This window comes from Dermacentor andersoni, chromosome 1 (assembly GCF_023375885.2).
Source record: "Dermacentor andersoni chromosome 1, qqDerAnde1_hic_scaffold, whole genome shotgun sequence".
Lineage (NCBI taxonomy): Eukaryota > Metazoa > Arthropoda > Arachnida > Ixodida > Ixodidae > Dermacentor > Dermacentor andersoni.
This window is the reverse complement of record NC_092814.1, coordinates 358,182,600-358,188,599: the sequence shown is the minus strand read 5'-3', so window position 1 is coordinate 358,188,599 and position 6,000 is coordinate 358,182,600.

Here is a 6,000-nt window from a genome sequence, read left to right as displayed (position 1 = left end):
AACAGAATGGGTACCATTCTGCTACTATAGGGGCTGTGCTGTTATACTTTGACAAGCGTTCGAACTGTTCGCTGCACATTACATCGCGTGATTACTTGGTTCGGTGGATGAGGTTTCCACCCATGAATAAAATAGTTTTGGTTAGTAATAACAGCTTACCTTACAGTGTGAACTATGCTTGTCCAGCAAAGCAACCGTTTACCAACTGCGCGAGCATCCTAAGCAGTGGTAGGTGCTGGACTATATATATATATATATAATCTTTGTTCTATATAACGCATGGTTTAAGCATGCGGTATAAACGTACTATAAATGTTGTGTGGTGTGACTATGCGAGGTCGTGCTGTGGTGTTAGCCCGTTTTCTCTATCTCTTTCGAGAAATAGGATGATAACCGATTTTTTGTTCGGTTGTGTTCGTTCCGTTCTCTACCACGCACCCACACGTATTATGGAAATATTGTCCTCAAAATAGCCATCGCATTCCTTTTATGCGACTGCTCTCGGATATTGTGGCTTTACAAAGAAAACGGCAATGCCGAAGCACATAGCTTACATATGTATCGTGCTGGTTCCCCAACCGTAGTGATCGCTGTGTTGAGCAGCGCCATCGGCCTCACGCAGGAGGCTAGCGTAGACATATAGTGATTTCAACCTACTAGACTTGAAATTTATGAAAAAGATGCCGGTGCATCACAAATATATGACAGCGCCTGCCGGTTAGATGTTTCGTAGTTGCCTAATGTTGGCCGTAGACGAGCATGCGCTCTTACATTTTCGTCCCTACCAAGCGGTCAGATAGTGAGCAGATTTACCATTTCATGTTGGTAATACGGAGACACCGGTTCTCTTCGTTGAATGAAAACCGATACACCCTAAATAGTTCACAGCACATACACCGCAGCTGACGCGCGTGACATGTTTGCGCCCCCAAGAAATATTTCCGCGTACTGTAGTTACCGGACGCACCGAAAGACTTCCCTGACGACCTAATATGAACGGACATTGCGTAAATTTCACAAAGTACCATCTAAAACATTTCGAAATCGTTCCGCAGCACGCGACAGCAATACCTTCAAGCAGTGCCGCGCCAGATCACCCAAGCCAAAGAGGAGGAAAGGCTCGCCGCGCGCCCTTTCCTCCTCACCCGATGAACAGGTCTATAGAATAATGGTGCGACAAGTGGAAAATGAAAATAAATGAGAGTAAAACTGTTGTATTGCGCATAACGAATAAAATAAATCATATTTTCGATTTTATTTACACAGAAAATTCTTCGGTGCTTTCCACGGTTGACGTGCTGAAATACTTAGGCATACATATATTCGTGAATTTAAGCTGGTCAAACCATGTTATAAAGATATGCGAAGCTGCGGAAAAGAAGCATTGGTTCTTGCGACGGAAATAGCAGTTGGCCTCACAGTCAGTAAAACTAACAGCTTACTTAACGTACGTTCGGCCCACGCTAGCATATGCCAGCATAATCTGGGACCCTTATCAGTCAGGGTTAATTGACAGACTGGAAAAACTTCAACGTCGAGCAGCAAGGTTTATTCTATCAGGTTACTCTAGCACAGATTCTGTCTCCGAAATGCTCGGTTTGCTGAACTTGCCTACGCTCGCTGAACGCAGTCGCATAGCTATGTTAAATTTCTTTTTTTCTTTTTACTAAGAGGGAACGCCAGGTAGCGAAGAGCAGTGACAACAGGGTCACATTGTGCTCCGCTTCTTGAAACGATTTCATGCGGAAAGTTCAGCGAAACCAACCTAAAAAGTATATATTCTTTTTCGCGAAGTTGAAAGGATTCTAAGGACACCAAAATCTGGGACCTGGACCCGCTTCACGAGGACGTATCAACATAAGAAGAAACGAGTTGCACAGACGGAGTTAACCCTAACAACAACTTCGGTCGGCGGCGCAGTGCGGTGCGTGGACTTTCTGACAACCATAAAACGAACTTTTTCGGACATTCTCTCGCCAAGTAAGAAGCCAAAGGTGAGCAATATTTACCTCACATTTGGAGCTTTGAGCGCGAAAACCCACGTATTTGGCAAGAAACGAGTGAGCCTAAGACCTTGCGCGGCGGAAGGCAGCGGTCAACAGCATGCCTAAAGAGGCCTAACGGCTTTTCGACCATATGGAAGTCGACGAGGAGCTTCCCGGCTCCTCTCGGGCGTCCGAGAACCATGCAAACCAAGCGAGTAGCGTCTCGGAACGAGTGGAATCAAATGAGGAAACGCGGCCGTCGAGCGACGCATCTCTCGACAACGAGAGGAACGCCGCCGCGGGTCTGCCTCGTGCGTGGACGGATGACGGCTGGCACACCGTTCTTTCACGCAGACAAAAAAAGGAAAATAAAAAAAGCGAAAGAGAACCCAAGACAGGAACCGAAAAGAAAAATGAAAAACCACCGGGCAACTGGTCCGCCTCCGCACGAGGAGAGAACCAAACCAAGCGGGATTTCCGCCGTAGAAAACGCCGCGGCCCGCCGCCCCCTCCCAAAGGAGGATATAAAGATTATTCTGAGACCACACAAAGGCCTCATAGTCAAGAATCTGCTCGGATCAGAGCTCTCGGTGGCAGTGATAGAGGCCTGCCGGAACAGTTGTGGAGGGGACAGCTTTTTACTGCGGGTCCACCCCGGATCGAAAATCGTAATATTATCCACGCCACGCGAACAAGTGGTGAGCAGGCTGAGAGAGATCAGCCAGTTAAAAATCGCAGGACAGATTCACCCCTTTAACGCGTACGTGGCAGACCCCGAGGACGTCTTGCCAGGTATCGTTCACGGGCTATACCACCCGGAACCACCCAGGCCGAACTTATGGCCAACCTACGAATACGGGGTCAAGGGGTGAACATAGAGAGAGCCAGGATGCTGGGCTCTTCGAAGTCAGCAATAATAACTTTTACCGGCAACGTACTACCGAGGTGCGTCTACTTCATGGGGGCAGAGGCGATCTGTTACCCCTATAAGCTGTTGCGTACTCCAGGGTAGCGTATCGTACTGCTGCCGAGTTGTAGCGGCGCCTGCCTATCGAAGCTCCACCGACGTTACTTTTGGGGTAGTGTGGCGTTATCGGCGGGCTGCAGGCATACGGTAGACCATGGCGACCAAGCAAGGGCGAGACGATTTCTAGTGCGAAACTTGCACGGTTTATTCAAAACTTGGTGAAAGAAAATGAGAAGAGCATGAAATGATCTAAAAAGTACATTTCCGAGCCTCTTAAATAGGCTCTCTACAATCGTGGGAGGGATCTTGCTTCTGTCGACGTCACGTGACCGGCACAAAAACTCTGCTGCAGGGAGGAGGGCGTCCCGCCTCCAGGAATTGTACACGCTTGTCCGTCTCTTTTGCGCGTTGTTGGTTCGTGGAAGTTATCCTGTAGACTTTGGCCGTTCGAGGAAAGGGTCCCTCTAAGGACGCGCGCGCGCACACACACACACACACACACACACACACACACACAAAAAAAAAAGAGGCCTGTAAACACTGCGGGGCTTCCGCCAGACCAGCAGACACTCGAAATGGTCATGGCGAATTAGGAAGTCACGCTTCATTTCGACGAGGCAAGGTGTGTGAAGGTCGGGTGAGGGAAATTCCTTTCTGCACGTGGTGCCAGACGCCAACCATGCTCCGTCAAAGCTGTTTCTTTCACCACTGGACATTCGTACACTGCCTTGGCCGCGAGCTCCCTTGCCTTGGAACGAGTTAGGGCTTGCACTATTCCCTCACTAAACCCGATTCCCTTGCGTCGTAGCAAATCCTCTGATTTGTTAGAAAACTAATACGGATACTGCGGCGGGAGATGTGCCGAGACGGCGGCTTCAGTGTCCAGTACTCCAAAAGCGCCTTCGATACGAATCTTAGCCACAGGGAGAGACACTGGAGGCCTCTACGGCTTGCCTTATCGAAGCACATTCTCCTGTGAATTGGCCTTCCTCTACGTACGACGGATGCACCACGTCCATTGTGGCTGCCGAGTCGTGAAGCACTCTACAGTTTGCCGTTTACCACGAGGTCTCTAATGTATGGTTCTATCAAGTTCAGATTTTCTACGTTACTACTTAGTGACATCAACACTAGTTTGGGATTTTTGCATCCTACGGAGATTTGCCCCGTTTGCTGGCAGTTGTAGCAAACTATTGGTTTCTTGGCCTCGAAAGCTTTTTCTTTTGCCTTTCTGCCCTCTGTTCGGGTAACTCCTCCTCTCCCTCGCTATCCTCGTCACTAGTTTTCACCGAACCTGACCTTTCCAGTGTTTTATACCGACTCGCCTTTGACCATTGCTTTGGCTTGTCGGGTCTGTATTTATTGATCTCCTTCTTAGGAGCTTCGTTGCCTTCGTCCGCACGGCAAGTTACGTACTCCTCAGCGAGATCGGCCGCTCTCGTGATAGTGTCTACGCCTGGCCTATCCTGAACCCAATACTTGATGTTTACTGGCAGCCGGCGGTAGAACTGTTCTAAAGCAACGCACTGCGTTGTCTTTTCGGCGTCGCCGTGTGCACCCTCTTTTCTGAGCCATTCCTTCAGGTTTACCTCTAAGGTGTATTCAAAATCTGAGTATGACTCGCTTTTGTTTTTCTCGACTTCCCTGAATTTTCGCCTGAATGCTTCTACTGATAATCCATACTTTTTAAGCAGATTCGCTTTGACTTCATCGAAGTCCTCTGCTTCTTCTTTCCCCATGCGGGCGGTGATATCAGCTACCTCACGTGGCAGTAACGTAAGCAAGCGTTACGGCCACGTGTTTCTCGCGAATTTTGCCTTCTCACACGTGCGCTCAAACTGTACCAGAAAAAGACCAATGTCCCCTCCTACTGCGTAGGGTGCCATCAAGTCTTTCCTTCTGCGCTCGTTTTCACGTGCCTCTGTGCTAGGTCTTTCAGTATTTTGAGCTTTCAGCAACTCAATCTCTAGGCGCTTTATTTCGAGTGCGTCGCGTGCAACACGGTCGCGCTCTTCTTCTTCCTCTAGGCGCTTACGCTCTTCCTCTTTCTCAAGGCGCTTACGCTCTTCCTCTTTCTCTGCAATACTCTCTAGGCATTCCTTCAGTTCGTCGTCTGCCCCGATCGCCCCAATGATCTCCGGCTTTCTCTTTGATTCGGCAATTTGGAGGCCCAACTCTTTGGCAAAGCTCAACAATTCCGGCTTCTTTAGTGCCTTCAAGTCCATGGCTGCCTTTGGTGCTGCTAAGTCTTTATAACAACCTTGACGTACTCAAAAGTTCCATCAACGGTTAAAGAAAAATCACTCCACTGTACTTTCCAAAAAATACGTAAAAGCCAAGTGATATCTCAGTAAAGAAATGCCGTGCACTCACCATATGCAGTCATGAATCCATACATCTTCCTACCGAACGTTGTCACCAGGACGAAGTGGCTACGATTTCGTAGTTGTCGTCCAAGTTGGGGTCTCCAGGGTTCCGTATCCCAATCGCTGCCAGTCAGTTTGTTGCGTACTCCAGGGTAGCGTATCGTACTGCTGCCGAGTTGTAGCGGCGCCTGCCTATCGAAGCTCGACCGACATTACTTATTGGGTAGCGTGGCGTTATCGACGGGCTGCAGGCATCCGGTAGACCATGGCGACCAAGCAAGGGCGAAACGATTTCTAGTGCGAAACTTGCACGGTTTATTGAAACGTTGGTGAAAGAAAATGAGAAGAGCATGAAGTGATCTAAAAAGTACATTTCGGAGCCCCTTAAATAGGCTCGCTACAATCGTAGGAGGGATCTTGCTTCTGTCGACGTCACGTGACCGGCACAGAAAGTATGCTGCAAGGAGGAGGCCGTCCCGCCTCCAGGAATTGTAGACGCTTGTCCGTCTCTTTTGCGCGTTGCTGGTTCGTGGAAGTTCTCCTGTAGACATTGGCCGTTCGAGGAAAGGGTCGCTCTAAAGTCGCACGCACGCACGCACGCACGCACGCACACACACACACACACACACACACACAAAAGAGGCCTGTAAACACTGCGGGGCTTCCGCCAGACCGGCAGATA